This window comes from Lissotriton vulgaris, chromosome 2_1 (assembly GCF_964263255.1).
Source record: "Lissotriton vulgaris chromosome 2_1, aLisVul1.2, whole genome shotgun sequence".
Classification (NCBI taxonomy): Eukaryota; Metazoa; Chordata; class Amphibia; order Caudata; family Salamandridae; genus Lissotriton; species Lissotriton vulgaris.
This window is the reverse complement of record NC_141687.1, coordinates 2,048,696,477-2,048,713,650: the sequence shown is the minus strand read 5'-3', so window position 1 is coordinate 2,048,713,650 and position 17,174 is coordinate 2,048,696,477. Positions and strand designations below refer to the sequence as shown.

General features: G+C 41.6%; 1 protein-coding gene and 1 pseudogene across 4 annotated transcripts in view; both read left to right on the top strand.

Moving 5' to 3' along the window:
- Positions 1–17,174, top strand: part of SEMA6D (semaphorin 6D) — a 130,034-nt gene that overhangs the window by 34,585 nt on the left and 78,275 nt on the right. The window lies entirely within an intron of this gene.
- LOC147733721 (small ribosomal subunit protein mS27 pseudogene) lies at positions 5,415–8,807 on the top strand (annotated as a pseudogene).

Genomic DNA, 17,174 nt, shown 5'->3' with positions numbered 1-17,174 from the left:
ATTGTCAGAAATCAAAGGAACAGTGAATAACACAGTGAAGTCTAAGAAGATGGGCCCTGGGAATTCACGAGTAGCACTAAAAGGAGGAAGAGCTCATAATTAAAGGATGTGTAAGATAATGTTGTAGTAGTGGCAATTATATCCAAGATGTACAGGCAGTGCTTAATGTGTGCAGGTGGGTGGCAAAGCACTCCTTGTTTAAATCCCATCACACTTTCTTTATAAATACGTGATATCATTCCCGGTAGAGAAACATCAAAGAAAAGGGAAAAAAAAGTTGCTTACAGGGACATGCAGCCAAAATAGAGATGGGAGTTTTTCAAATCGTCATGTAAACTTTGAGACAGAAATGCAGGCGCTTCTTTTAAAACACAAAGGACTCTGAGATTTGCTTATTACTGTGAATTGTCAAATTTTCTTGGAATTGTAAACAACTAGGCCTTTGGATATGTTTCTTTCGCAACATGTCTGTATGTGCACATGGTTTGCAGGGAACGTAACATTGTTCCGAATTGGCAAGGATTCTTGAACCTCCACAGTGCATGCTCATAATATTAACATTATTGTTCTGCTTCCACATGAAGCACTGTGGAATGTTTTACAGATAGCCAAAAAAACTAGTGCAAACTAGAAGAGAGGCCTTGCAAGCTGATCAAAATGTAAGATGTTCCACTACTCCTCTCTCCCTCATATGTTTATGTTCATTCCCTGTGTTTTGTTTTTATATGCTGTATTGTTTCTTGGCTTGGTTTGCATTGTTTGACTGTCAGTTGGCTGGCTTTGTAGATACTCACTGCAGCGTGGCTTCAAGGCCTGCTGCACGTGCGGTTCAGTTTTGGACGCCCCCTTTTTACACGTGCATTTATCATCACGAATGCATTTGGAGTTACTTCTGAGTGGGACTTTAATATTCGAATCAGAAAATATCTGTTCTTTTAAGGTCGGCCGGTAGGATCTTTTCTAAGTCAGATAACCTGTTTGTTGCAAGGCATAATACAATACAAAGTGATAAAATACCGATTAAGGAACTGCCACTCTCCTTGCTAGACACACATCAGTTTCACTGCCTCCAAGAGTACTCTTGTTCAGAGTATGCCATTCTGTGGGTGCTACTACATCCCAAAGTACAATGTCCCTACAGGAAACAATATTTCAACTCTGACTTACAAAAGTACTCACATATTCAGTGCAGAAAAGAAGCAGAAATCAATAATCCTGTGTTTCATATTGTCAGACTCGTTTCTTCATACCTAAATTTAATGGCACTGCAAAAAAAAATAATTCCAACACATTTTTCAAAAATTTTTGTTTTATTCCTAGCAGAACCAACAAATACATGTATGAAATAAACATCTCGAAAGTGACATAACATGAGACGTTAACAAGTAAACATTTATCAAAAGAGCTGAAAATCGGTGCCTTTCACGAGGGTATTTTTCTCGACTTTTCTGCAAGCTGTTAGGCATTCGTGCAGTGTTATACATGTTTAAGAGGATCTATTTATATAAAGCCACTGGTGTCATAAAATTACATCCCACTCTGTGTATGTACGCTTTAAATACTTGCTGTTAAAGAATAATTCTCGAGGCGGAGAGGTGCAGCAGTATATCACACTTGCAGTTTATTTATTCATGCATGAAATCTAATGATGTAGGAGACCAAGAAAACTTTAAATAGGGTACGGTGTTGGGGGTAAACAACTAAAAATGACACCTATAAAGTCGGTAGAGGACCTTTTGCTTTCTTATTTCCCGAAACATTTCTCTCAGACTTCTTCCACAATCCAAAATATGCATATGAAATTTAGGTTGCAGTCTGACATGTATGTTATGGATTCAGATTTGAAAATACAAATGATACTTAATGCCAATAACACTCCCCCCCCCCCCCAGCTTTAGGCTTGTAGCACCTTTTGAGCCAGGGGCACATAGTGTGTCGAAGGGTCTGATGCATAGGAAGTGTATTTTATCGAGCACAGTCCAGGCTTTATTCAACCAGTCGAGTGATGCATTTTAAGGTGCAGCGCTTGAAAACAAAGTTTGCAATATACATAAAATATGAATCTCGAGCAAACTCTTATTGATCAGGTCTATCTATGCAAAAGTTGTTGTGTGCTGCATCACACAAGATATACCACCTTATTACCCCTTGTTGCCTAAGCCTACAAGCGCGCTTATTCGCAAAAGGACATGAGCGGAGTTGTTCTGCTCATTCAGACTTTATGAAATACATTTCGAGAGACTGCAAACCTCTCTGATAACCAAGTGATGTCATATTAAAAAAAAAAGTTTGGGGTATCTATGCAGCGAGACATAGTATCCTCTGGAGCCAGCTGATTGCTTTACTTAACTGAAGCATAAACACACACATTGCCCGCCTCCCACTTTTATCAATAATTATTTCAGAGACAAAACCCCGAAAAATAGTTTTAGTTTGTCTGGGTATCTTTATTTATACCCTTCCAATTTTGCATTTCTTTTTATGAACTTTTTTTTTCAAATGTTACGAATGGAAAAGACACATATATACATTCAATACTATTTACAATACATATACATCATACAATACATAATTCTTGAAAAGAGAAAACAATATACACAACTCTGACTGAAAAAAACAATATGACATAAACAACCTACATACACAACAGATACTGCATCTCAATATAAAAATTAATAACAATCAATATTCAAAAGAATAGCCTTCAGACAAAGTCAATAAGAAGGAGATTATTGCACCAAAAGGTGTCCACATTTTTTGTATCCAGCCTGCGCTGGTTTACTTAGTCAATAGGATTTTTTTCACTCCTTAGGTTTTGCCTATTGAGATGCAGTATCTGTTGTGTATGTAGGTTGTTTATGTCATATTGGGTTTTTTTCAGTCAGAGTTCTGTATATTGTTTTCTCTTTTCAAGAATTATGTATTGTATGATGTATATGTATTGTAAATAGTATTGAATGTATATATATATGTGTCTTTTCCATTCGTAAAATTTTTAAAAAAAGTTCATCAAAAGAAATGCAAAATTGGAAGGGTATAAATAAAGATACCCAAACAAACTAAAACTTTTTTTTTTTGGTTTTGTCTCTGAAATAATTATTGATAAAAAGTGGGATGCGGGCAATGTGTGTGTTTATGCTGGTTAAAAAGGGTCCAGCCCACTCCCTGTAGGACCTAACTCCTTATTCGTATCTTACTTAACTGAAGAACATATGTGAGCCAGCGTGAGCCAGAGAAGGCAGCACGTGGTTATTTTAAAAAAGAGAACACATGAAGGGGACAATGTTGCAATTTAGTTTCCAGTTTAAAAATGCACTTACGTAAGGAAACAATGTATGCAGTGTTTTTCCAAATCTGTCACTTGCATATTACAGCGGTCAATCAGCAACGATACAATATGTTAAGGAAGGTGTTTTTTTTAAACAGAAATGGGGCTAGTAAAATAGATATATATTTTGTGAGATCTAGCATACTGATAGCAGTCAGGTTTCTCTTATCCTTTTCCAAAAATATGTGTTAGTCAGGAATGAGTACAGAAAATCTTCTGTTGGAGTTCAATCAGTGGACTATCACATTATTTATCATGTCTGCCTTCCTTTAATATAAAGTGATTGATAATTTTTGTGAAACTCTTTAAATGTTGTTAGTGGAATTAATTGTTATGTTAGCGATTTGTCGCATGAACAAGAAGAACACAGAGTTAAAAGAGTCTAGTCCTAAGCAGTTTTCAAAAACCAGCAAAGTCAGAGCAGGACTGAATGCAAAAAGGCAGTCTGGTCCAGTGCTGGGGTGTAGGAAGGGAGAAAGAGCGCCCACTATATTTAATCATGCGTATGCGATGCAGGCATAACAAGAGTTGCCCTCTGGACATGAAATTACAAGTAGGGAGGTATGGCTGACATTTTTTTTTTTAAGGTAGAGGGGGGGCACTTGCCTAACAAAGTTTTGTAACCCGGGCACAGGAGCTTAAATACTGGTTGTTTTCTCACCGGCAGCCAGTGTAGGGATTTGAAAGTATGGTCCGAAGGAGTGCAAGGGGGGAGTCTACAGACCAGACAGGCAGCCATATTAAAAAACACCTGTAGCTTGGACAGAAGTTCCTCAATTAGCTCAACCAGGAGGACATTACTATAGTCTACTCTGGGTGGCTTACAATAAGTGCCGGAGTGAGGGTTTTCCTGATTTGCAGTGGCAGCCTTCCTGAATAGACGCATGATACCAAAGCGGGCGTCGCAAGTGGAGCTTACCTGCGCATTCTCATCTATCAGGATTTCAAGGGTTTTCACTACCTTTTTGGCGTGGTGGCCATGCCCAGTACAGGAGGACAGCAGTCAACTGACCAGTATGCATCAACCTTCCGAAATAGCAGAACGTCTATCTTATCGCCGTCTAGTTGTAGGCAGTTAGATGCCATCGAAGAAGCGATTATCTTCATACAGTTACTGAATCTGCTTTAGATAGATTTGGGTCAGGGTCCCATGAAGATGATCACTTGAGTGTCCTCTCCATAAGAGATGACTTCAAAACCCCAGGATCTTACCAATTGAGCCAGGGTGGTCACTTAGGTATGAAAGAATGCAGGGCTTAATCAGGAGTCCTCCGGCACCGCCTTATCTTGGGTCATGGTACGGGATTTGAAGGGTTCTAAAAGCACAGTTTGATTCTGGCTTCTAAGAAAAATGTTAAACCATCCTAAAGCTTTTCTGCCGACCTCAATGTCTATGAGTCTGTGGATCAAGATAGCTTCTGAGAAGGTGTAGAATGCAGCGGATATGTCAATTAGTATAAGCATCATCGAAGGAGTGTCTGATAGTATCTAAAGCACCTCTTTTGACCCCGCATATCACGCCATCTTCTTGCTCCTCTTTTTACACCCATCCTTCACATCGCCACTTTCATTCTTGCCTTCTGCAAGTCGCAAATGGCTCTTAATGTCAGTTAACCCAATTTCTTTTTAGTCTCATTGTGAGATTCCCAAATGATCTTACAGTAAATTACACATCTCATGTGCTCCCTTAACATGAATAAAAAGAGCCTAAATTAGATATGGTAGTAATTTGTGAAACACTGAAATTGCAGTAACACAAAGGTGACTCCTAAAGTAAATTACCTAATCCTCAGAAAAACGCATTAGAGGATGTTTTAAGTCTGGGAAGAATCACATTAATTGACTGTTTAACAGTGTGTATATGAAGTCAAAACTGCCATCACTGTGTTCCAATGACCCAAATGTACATTGATATTATTCCAGGATGCCCTAGAGATGAATGGTGCTGTCAGCACACATTACGTTTGTAAATAATCTATATATGGTCCAGCCTTTGAAGTGCATGGGGAAACAAAAGAACTGATATGACAAAATATTCAAAAAGTAGCAATAGTTGAAAACACTTAAAAAAAATTGTCTTCCCGAAATGAGGGTTAGTTGCAGTAATCAAGAGGCCAGCGAGTGTTGCATTAGGCTTGTAGTCACTGATATCTTTTTAGAGGTGCAACCCATGAGCAGCCGTATGCAGCTTCGACACTGGATAATCCCCCCAAAAAATGCAAATTGATCCGCCTTCACCACAAAAGTGTTTCTATCACACCGAGCACAAAAGAAATGTAAAATGTACACAATGGATAAAGCAAAAAAGAACACCAAATCTACACCTTATGGCACACTGAATTGTGCCAATGCGTATGATTAGGAAGGAATTACATTTGGACTCCACGTAAATCTAAATCTGAGTACACTTAACACATTGACGTGTTCCATTGTGAGGAATTCCAAAAAAAGTAAACTTGCTGTGTCAGTCAAAAGCACCAGTTTGAGAAATGGTTACTGGCTAATAACTCGCTCGAATGTGCATAATGAGAAAATGCATAGATGTTCAGTGTTTGATTACGGTCTTGAGAGATCAGCCCTAAATGCAATGAAAGATGGGTCACACAAGCAGTCCTAGAGATTTGAAATCCCGTCATGAATTATGCAGGCGGCCTGTAGGGTAATAGCCTTTTTCTAGCAATATCTTCAGTACATTGGTCGTCTGTCTGTACAATTGCCTTTCCTTATAGAGAGCAAGAGCATGAAAATATTTGTTATTTTTTGTTTTTTGACAATATAATTTTATGAGAGCCCCATATTGGCTATTAATGCAGCGCAAACATTGCTGGATGGCATTTTTTTCATTAGTCGGAGCTTCTGGTGTTTAGTCTGCACACAGATCATAATTTCACCATTTTTGTTCACCTGGACCTCTTCAGAAACTGAGTAACCATATGCAAAAAAATATTAATCCTACCTCGTAAGATCATTATAGTCCAAGCTGAAAGTCACATGCACTTAGACAGGAAAACCAAGACAACCATCAAGTATTTTGACCTTGTGAACTTCTGACCCAGGTATGGGCATACCTATACTTTCTTGGGCAACTAACATATCGCAGGGTGATGAATGGATCCTCTTGTTGCACTCTCAGACACTAGTAATTGCTCTAGGTTCATTCCATTTCATCAATGATTTTGCCTATATTGCCATTACGGTCCGATCCTATGAAACCAAGTGAATTCAAATTGCTGTGAACTTGCATCTGGTAATTCAGCAGGAGAGAAACATAAGAAACAGGCCAACAGCTGAAGCATCAAAATGCGGTATCAAGAGCGGTGCATGCTAAAAAGAAAGCCATTTATTTCAGTAACATTCAGATCAGAAAATATGTGTGGGGATATATATATATATTCACTGAAAAAAACAAAGGTTACAAGGATGTTTAAGGCAGGCTCAGATTTTACTTGCACAAAACCAGTGAAATTCAGCAGTTACTTAGCTGGGCTAACTATAACTTACATCCCTGCAATGCACTGCTTATGGCCTCACATTATACCTCACTCATGACATGGGCAGTGACATCACTGATGACATCTCAAATGACATCACTGGTGACATTATCCAGTGAGTATGAGTGTTTTCTAATAGTTTTTGAGTCCTAAACATATATATCAAGGTACTACAAAAGTTAAAATAGTATACTTTGTGTACTACTAATGAGTGGTACTATTTCTAACATTATGTGAGTGGCTGTGTTGATGTGCAAATATGTGTGTGAGGGGGTGTGTGAGTGGCTGTATGGATGTATAAGTAGGTGTGTGAGTAGCTGTATGGATGGCTGTCAGTGGCTGTATCTGTGATTGAGTGGCTGTATGGGTGGTTGAGTGGGTGTGCAAGTTAATATATGGGTGAATGAGGGGGTATACGACAGAGTGACCGGCTGTGTAAGTGGCTGTATGGCTGAGTGAGTGGCTGTTTGGTTGAGTGAGTTGGTGTGTAAGTGACTGCATTGTAGAATAAGTATGTATGAATGAATGTATTGGTGAGTGAGTGACTGTGTGGATGCTTGTATGGATGTGTAAATGGTTGAATGAGTGTGTGAGTACTTGTATGAGTGAGTTAGGGGTTGTGTTAAGAGGCTGTTTGAGTGAATGAGTGGGTGTGTGAGTCTAACTATAGCGTCCCTGAAACTTATGTTTTTTCTGTGAATTTCTAAGGTTTTTAAAATTCTATTTCCTACCTATAATATCCCTTTAACCTTTATTTTTGTAAGTGAATTTCTTTTTTTTTGTAAAAGGTGTTTAATCTTTATCTACATGTAATTCTGATGCAAACAAGAAAATTGCATTAAATATACCCCATGAGGGTGCAACCAACTGTAAATAGATAGGTATATACCAACAGACAGTTCACTTATAGAATAAATAGACACCTCCAGTTGAGCAAAGGAGCCATGCGGTTTAAGTCACACCTTTAGCGGTGAGTCTGGCTTCTTGCTCGCATTTGGCTGTTTCTCTCATCTCCTTTTCTCTCTCAATTTTGCCTGCTCTATATTCCAATGTTCCTGCTCTGCTCATAGGCTGGAATGTCTTTCACCTCAGCTGCTGGTGCTGATGCAGGTCAGAAGACTCAGATAACATTTTTCCAGATGAACACAACTTAGAAGATAGTTCTTTTACTTGAGAGACTGGACCATCCACAGCTGGATTGGGCATTGTCTCAAATATGGTGCTGAGGACAAAGCATGGTATGTGTTAAGAAATAAGGTACAAAATAGACTTTTCGCAGACAAATTTTCTTTGAATTGGCAGTTTGATTATTTTATAAAGAGTGACAATTATAAAGATGCTGTTTTAATGGTAATAACCCTCGACCAACTTTAAGTACTCTCCTCCAGGATATGAACTACCCTCATAATATTACAGCACCATCCTATTCATTGCTTGAACTATGTTTAACCATTGACTTCATCTGTACTGGTTGCAACTACTGATGCTAATGTCTAAATTTAAATATTGCAACTGTAACTTGCTTTACCCTTTATCCTGCTACTGTTGTAAAGCACTCTGATGCCTTCGGGCCATGTCTGCGCTAAATAAAATTGCAAAAATAAACTGAGATAATGCTTCAGGAAAGTTTTGATGAGGTTTCTACACAGCTACTCTCTTTCCTCTACACAGCTACTCTCATTCCTCGAAGCCAAGCATAATCTTAAGTGTAAACATTAGAGGAATATTGTTTTCTAACAGGCCTGGAACAAGAAAATGCAGTTGGTTATAGCTCCCAACGGTATGGACTTGGTTTCCTTGAGAAAGTTGAAATGTCAAAAGTTTTGTGTGATGCCTACCACCAAATGCCACTGGTGTGTATTCCAGGCTACTTAGACCGAGCTTTACAAGTGATGGACAAAGTTTTAACATTGCATGGAAACTTGAAACTATGCAAGGAAGCAATGGATGTCCTAGGGAGCGTCCTGGACTCTGCAACTTTTCAGTGAATTTCTAATCAATCAATCAATCAGTCATTTGTTAAGCGCACTACATACCCGCGAGGGTCTCGAGGCGCTGGGGGGGAGGTGGGGTCCGATACTGATCGAACAGCTAGGTCTTTAGTATCCTCCTGAAGGTCAGCAGGTCTTGGGTCTGTCGTAGGCTCAGTGGGAGGGTGTTCCATGTCTTGGCGGCGAGGTGGGAGAAGGATCTCCCGCCGGTGGTTGTTCTTCAGATGCGCGGGACGGTGGCGAGTGAGAGGTCGGCGGAGCAGAGCTGGTGGTTGGCGGTGTAGAAGGAGAGCCGTCTGTTGAGGTAGGCTGGGTCGGTCTTGTGGATTGCCTTGTGTGCGTGGATGAGGAGCTTGAAGGATATACTCTTGTTGACTGGGATCCAGTGTAGGTTTCTCAGGTGGGGGGTGATGTGGCCGTGTCATGGTACATCAAGGGTCAGTCGTGCCGAGGCGTTTTGAATGCGTTGTAGTTGATTGATGAGCTTGGTCTGGGCTCCCACGTAGAGGTCATTTCCGTAGTCGAGTCTGCTGCTGACGAGGGCCAGGGTCACTGCCTTTCTTGTATCTGTCGGAATCCATCTGTAGATCTTGCAGAGCATTTGGAGGGTGTTGAAGCAGGAGGAGGAGACGGCGTTGACTTGCTTGGTCATTGAGAGCGTTGAGTTGAGGATGATTCCCAGGTTGCTTGTGTGGTCGGTGGGGGGCTGGGCTGCCCCCAGTGCCGTTGGCCACCATGAATCATCCCAGGCTGACGGGTTGGAGCTGAGGATGAGGACCTCCGTCTTGTCCGAGTTCAGCTTCAGACGGCTGATCTTCATCCAGTCGGCAACGTCCTTCACTCCTGCATGGAGGTTAGCTTTGGCGGTGATGGGGTCCTTGGTGAGGGAGAGGATCAGTTTAGTGTCATCGGCGTAGGAGATTATGTTGAGGTTGTGCTGTCGGGTGACGTGTGCGAGCGGGGCCATGTATATGTTGCACAGTGTCGGGCTGAGGGAGGATCCTTGAGGTACGCCACAGATGATCTCGGAGGCTTCGGAACGGAACGGGGGGATGCGGACGCTCTGGGTTCTGCCGGAGAGGAAGGAGGTGGTATATTCCAGAGCCTTGTCTCGGATTCCTGCGGCGTGGAGGTGTGCGCGTAGTGTGCGGAGGAAGATGGCATCGAAGGCGGCGGAGAGGTCTAGGAGGATGAATGCTGCAGTCTCCCCATTGTCTAGCAGGTTCCTGATGTCGTTGGTGGCGGCGATCTCGGTGCTGTGGTTGCTGCGGAGCCCTGACTGGGGAGGGTCCAGGACACTGTACTCTTTGTGGTATCGGCTAGCTGTCTGTTAACGATTTTCTCGATGACCTTGGCCGGGAAGGGGAGCAGAGAGATGGGGTCTCTTGGGTCTGCCTTGGTTTTTTTGAGTAGGGCGTTTATCTCGGCGTGTTTCCAGCACTCTTGTTGTGTGTTTCATCTCCAAAAGCGCCGGGACGCCTCTTGGCTGCGGCATCTGTGCGCTATACAAAATATAATAACATAACATAACTCTGGGAAGGTCGCGTAGGTGGGGTGCGATGGAGCTGCTTGCTTTGTTGAAAACGTGGTGCGGGAATGGGTCTGACGGTGAACCGGAGTGGTTTGTGCTCATGGTCTTGATGGTGTCATCGACGCCCACGCTGGTCCAGGCTAGCAAGGGGATGTGGTCGATGGTGTGCGGAGGAGGGTCTGTTGTGTTGCTGACTGGGTGTTGAAGTTGTCTGTCGTGGATGTCTGCTATCTTGCAGTGGAAGAAGGTGGCGAGGGAGTCGCACAGGGCTTGCGACAGTGGGATGTCTAAGGTTTTTTATGTAGTTTCCTAACTATAACGTCCCTATACCCCTTGGTTTTCTAAGTGAATTTCTAAGGTTTATTACATTTTGTTTCCTTATTGTAGGCACCAAAATTTGACAGTGAATGTGTGAGTGAGTGTATGAGTCTCTCATTACATCTGTGAGTGGGTGTGAGGTTGTCTGGGTTGGACTGTCAGTGGGTGTGTGAGTGTCTGAGTAGGTCTGTGAGTGAGTTTATGAGTCTCTGAGTGGGTGCATGAGTCTGAGTGGGTCTGTGAGTGGGTGTAAGAGTATCTCAGTAGGTCTGTGTGTGGGTACATAAGTGTCTGGGTCTGAGTGCTTGCACACATTTCTGAGTGGGTCTGTGAGTGGGTACATGAGCCTGGGTGGGTCTGTGCGTGGGTGCATTTGTCTCTGAATGGGTTTGTGAGTGGTTGTAGGAGTGCCTCATTCAGTCTGAGTTGATGCATGAGTCTCTGAGGGGTTTATTTGTGAGTTTCTGAGATCTCTTTGTTTTGACCTCTTCTGCTCTGTTTTGCCTTTTCTTATTGTTTTCCTGCTCTCTTTTCTGCCTTTCCTGCTTGTTTTTGTACCCCCTGTTCTGCCTCTTCTGCTGTGTTTTGCCTTTCCTGCTTTTTTTTCTTCCCTCTATATTGCTTTTTTGCTCGTTATTATGCAGTCTGTTTTGGCTTTCCTGATTGTTTTTCTGCCCTCTGTTTGCCTTTTCTGCTCATTTCTCTGCCCTCTGTTTTGCCTTTTCTGCTTTTTTCTGCCTTATTTTTGCCTTTTGACTCATTTTTCTGCCCTTTGTTTTCCCTCTAAAATGGGGAGGACGCTGCCCTAATTCCTTTAAGGGAGGGGACCCCATCCCCTGGCCCTGGCCTCATTTGAATGGTGTAGGGCGACCATGCAACCCCTCTCCCTGGGCTACTTTCAGCCCTGGACCCGTCCCCCAGATCGACCGAAACCGAGTCCCAAGATGTCTGCGAACACTTCCTGGTTGAAGTATTGGCAGCCAATCAGAGTCCTGCAGATCTCTGCACAAGCTTGTTATTCGCAAATTAGCCATGATTGCAGATACATTTGAATTTTCTTAAATTTCTCAGACACTGCTGAACGGATTTACAGCAAATAACTGAAAGCTTGATCTGCAAACCAAAATCTACCTTTCTGCCAAATTAGGAGTAATTCCGTCCAGCTCGGGCTGCATGCGTGTCTAAAGAGTCAATGGGAATTAACAAGGGAAATGCCCTTTTTCCCCTTCCCTCCCCCTCTTTTTGTCAGCCCTTGCTTGACGGGCACCCCAAAACTTTCTATGCAGGACAAGATTCATCCGAGCACTTATTTTGGAACATTTTGCAAAGATTCGTCAACCGAGGCTAAAGTTAGAGGCAGTGGCGTCAGGATCCGGTAAGAACTTCAAGGTGGGAGTTGGTAGGTAGAATTAAATAAATAAATAAAAAAATATTAAAACCACTTACCATGCGCTCGCGGTGAGCGATGGCTAAGTGGTTTATTTATTTAATTTTACCCTACCCTGTCATCTGTCGACTTCTTCCACCCCACCCCTTTCCGTCCTCCTGCTCTAACCTGTGCCAGCCACTCTGGTTATAGGCAAGTCAAAAAAAGCTTTTCCTACGGAAACATGAGCCTAATTGACTTGGGGAGGCTGGTGTGAAAAACATGATTTATGTGTCCCCTTACAAATGGGCTCGAGAATTTTGAACAGGGTGACACATAAGTCACGTTCCCCATTTTCTTACATGAGCCATTCCCATGCCGATTAAAATAAAATCTCCAGAAGATCAATTGCACCTTTTTCACGTGAATCGTGTATCCGTTCAGTGGCACACTACCTGTGAGTCATTCCGAGTTTAAGGGGAAACATGTTTAAAGTCTGTCATAGAGCTAATGCCCAATTTACAATGAATGCTAGCAAATTGACAGAATTTATCAAAAAATGGCTGAAGAACATTCCACAGATGCCAATTCCTTGTGTTAAACTCTAAAACAGATTAAATGGTAGTCGTCTTTTTGTATTGGCGAGTGTACTCGTTTAGTTGATGGGGGCCAGAGCTGCTGACAAGTTAGATGTGTTAATTAATATCTAAATTCACAGGCGCTCCTGAGCACGTGTGCAGATCCAAGCTGTTGGGCTGATTGGTGCCTTTTCACACCATTTAACTAAAAGGTACTTCTGAGCCACATCACATTACTGCCGTTGACATTTGGTGTCATTTCGTGCTGTGAGATCGGAACCAATTAATGACAGTCTTGTACATCGCCTATATATCCAAGTAGATAAAACAGTCCTCAAGCTCGAAATGTGCAAAGAGACTGGCAGAAAGGCACCGTATTTTACATTTATCTAAGATTTATTCCATTGCGTTAAATTTATAAGCTGCTAAAATGTAGCTATGTGTTGGAATAACTGTTATAGCCTGGGCCCTGCTGCCAGCAGCTCTCAGGTTCCAGCAGATGAGAGCATGGAGCTTGGGAATGCTGCTGGTATTTTTATGGGAGCCTCTTAGAACAGGTTATTGCCCTCTGGATTGTGTGGCTATATCTCCACTGTGAAGTGCACTCCACACCCAGTCTGATTTTACAATACAGTGATGTATATGAAATGTGTATCAAGTGGTCATGAGCCTTCAATCAGGGAAACGTTTTTTGAAGTTTGGTTATTACTGTCCTGTAGGGGCTTTAAAAAGGCGCACAATGTACACACCACGTGATGCCTCCCTGTGTCCTGGTATAGCTTTAATTGTCATAAATAATCTCAGGATCTGAAAGTTTGAGATGCAGTGTAGAGTTCCTGCTATTGTGTATGCCAGCATGGGCATCCACTGACTTTTATCAGGGGGGTGCCATAAATAAAATAACATCAAGATTGCGCTGCCATTATTATATTGGCGGGTCAATCATTATTTTTTTTCAGGGACTAGTGAAAAATCCAGAATCTGGGAGTAGGGGAGTGTGAGGGGGAGGGGGCAAGGTTAAGTGACTCCCTTAGCCCCCCTTTCAGACGGACATGTATGTCAATTCTTATTCTTAATGGAGCTTCATGTGCTAGCCTATATGAAATACTCTGTTGGCAAGATTGGTAAATGTATATTATAATGGTTTCAATACCCCAATAGCACAGGCCCAGTTCTGTAACTATGCATGTTATTTGTCTGTTTGTACCCTGGCCTCTGGCATTGTTGGTATTAAAAGTGGATTAAGTGGTTCTCGATTTCTTGACAAAACAGTATTTCAATGGATCAGGCATCGTCCCACAGTAAGTCATGATCTAATTGTTCTAGCCCTGCGATACTTGCCATGCTTGTGTCGACTTACATTGTGCAGATGTAGTGTGTAACACTATCGACTTCAGTATACTTTTTAATGTCCTGTGTTCTTTAGCCCTCATTCCCGCATCCTTATAAAGTGGCTATTCTCATCTTCTAGACTTAGCACTTGCATGTGACTGCTATCCCCGTTGACCGATTAGCACCACCTACTATACATTTTAAAAAGTCGTAACTACAGGTAGTCTCTGTGGACATTCCAACACATCTGATCATATCACAGGACCATAATGTAGGTATCTTTAACTGGTGCAGACCGGGTCAGTGCGCCCTACCACTATGAATGCACTCTACCCCGAGTTCAGCCACAAGAATGAGTGCGCCCATTGAGTAACGCATTAGTGAAAGCAGACTAGCTCTTTGAAGCTGCTAATTTTCTTTTCACTGTGCAGTCAGTAATCAGGTATGCCCTGAAAGTGAGGGCAAAGATCTCCCTCTGCAGGCGGGTGTAGTAACTTCACCTGTCTGCACGAGGATGTCAAGGGCGGTCAATAGGACCCCTTTTTTTCCCCTTCCTGAGGAGTGCTCTCAGGGTACCATCTGACTGTGCACCACCATTCTGTGTCACACAGTCAGTGCACATCTTGGCAGCTCCTTTTCCTCTGAGTCTACAACTATGCGAAGTGGCAAGGAAGCAGAGACAAAGTGTTTCATTGTTTGCTTTGGGGCTACACGCCATATGAGGAAACGCTCCCTTAAGATCATGCCAGAGGTACATGGCTGCTGGATCTGTATTACAGAATGGGCCACACAAGTGTCTGCTGCCCCTTCTGTAACACCAACGCGTCCAGGGGTACAAAAAATAAATGCACACTTCTGTTGCACTCCTGGGGGATATGTATACCAGGGGAAGATACCAGGGCTACCCTCCTCTGGTATACATATCATGCATTTATAGAAGTATTTCCTCTTAACGAAACTGCATTATTTAATCTATTTCAATTCTCCTTCCACCTCAATTTCTGAATCTTATCTCTATTTTGTAGCAGAGCCCTCCAAATGCTGAATAATTACTGTATTCCCCCACCTGGTCCCTTCCCATTCTCTGGCATCGAGGTTGAATAAAACATGAACGTTTTCCTTCCTTCTATGACTTTAGGTGGCTCAGAAAACTGCTGTGCGCTATTTACAACAAAGTTGGAAAGTTTGTGCTGCATAAATACGTATTTTTGCATTGATAAGGAAAACGTGTCTTAACTTTCTGATGATTGGCATACGTATCTTGTCCTTTTGGGCTTCCGTTGCTGGTGTCTCTCTTTGTCATTTGGTCTTAGGAAGCTACATGGAACAGGCTATGCCTTGAATTTATTTGTTTAAAAATTGATTTGTTTAAACTCCTCGTTTCCCCCTGTTGTTGTTGAAGGCATCATGTATTTACCTTGGGTTTGTGGAGTTTAACAGTGATGCAAATTATAAGAAATACGCCTTACTAAGGGTTGAACCAGATTCAGGTCTCAGACAATGCTCCACCATTTTTTTTTTTTTTTTTGGCTCACGAGTCTGTCATATGGGTTCAGACTGGATTCTGTTCTATATTTGTTTGTGACACCATCAGTAATCTAAGTACATTTCACATCCATTATTTTTGCAATTCCTCATCCCATAATTTACTTCTTCTAATATCCATACTTTCCGCAAGTCTAATATACCATTAAAACAGGGATTCATTTGACATTTTCATCCACCCCCTAGTAAGACATTAAAATGTTTGGGATTACATTTGTTATGGTGTAAGGAAAGCAGATTATCTCTTTGAATTTTGTTGAACTTTTGTTTACTTACAGGTCATGCTGGAGTGTAATGGAGGGTCTGGGAGTTGTGCCTGATTAAATTTAGACTTAGGCCAGACTAAGACCTTGATTTTATATATCTGTCGGATTTAACAAGCATTTGCAGTGCAATAGGTCTCACATTTTCGAGAGTTTAAGCTATTGGCATTGTTAATGAAAAATGCCTTTTATTTATCTGATTTGATAGTTAACACATATATAAAAAGGCATCGACTTTTACAATGCCATTAGCTGAAAATCTTGGAAATGCAAGACCTATTTCATTTCAAATAAGCCACAACCATTGTCCCGGGCTGCTTGGAGAGTGAAACCGTGCATGGCGCGCTGATTGTTGCAGGAAAGCATGTTGTGCCTGCAGTAGGAGAAACTCACTAAAGAAAATAGTGCTTACAGACTAAATAAGATTGTTACGTAACAATAGGGTATACCCAGTACACAGCTGGACCTGGGCCAATAATAGTACGTACAATGAATTGTTCAACTGAACAGGTAACTTCTCAAAAAAGGGAAAACAAAATTAGAAAACACCCAAAAATGATTGAAATGGACACTGAACAGATCAATGTGGTAATCAAAGAGATTTATATAATGCTATATCACAAGTTCACAATTTGAAAGGGTGAATAGGGTGCTCGAGGTAGTGCTCGTGATAGGGTGGGGATGTGATAGTAAGGATAAAATATAATTATTTACAAAATGTACAATTATGAAAGCAACCTGTCTAACAATGTATCAAGAGACTGGCTGAATAACCCAAGTATTTCAATGCCACAAACGCACAATAAATTCCCCGCTTCTGGGCTCAATGAATAGTGATGGATAGTAAAAAAATATCTACATGTCCGCCCACCCTGATTGGGTGAGCTTACATGTAGCCATTTTTATTAGGTCGAGCATTCGAGATCTCTTGTACATACTTTAGTATATACTTATATGTGTATGTACTTTGTGGGCTCTGGAGATCAGCCCTAGGACTTGTCTGCTTCCGCTTAGGGACTTTTTTTCTGTTCAACTGCCTCTATTTAACTTTCTTGATAGAAAACGAACAGCAGAAGTCAATAAAATACAGAATCACTTTAGCATTCTCTTGATTCCAGTTCATAGTAATTGTATTGCACCAGCACCCATTGACAAGAATATTTTTTTCAAATCTTGTATTTTCAGTGATATGACCACTGAAGGCCCTGATTTTATATTAAAAACGGAGCTTTTAATTAGTTATGCTACTGCTAGAATATTTTGTAGAAATTTTATTTTTAACAAACATTTTCATTTGCACCGCCAATAGCTCTAAATTTAACTAGTGTGAGACCTATTGCATTGCAAATGCTTGTTCCAACAGCCCTCTCTCAGTCAGGCCATTGCATAGGTTTGGCTATGGCGGTTATTGAGTAGTCACAGTCTAGCCAA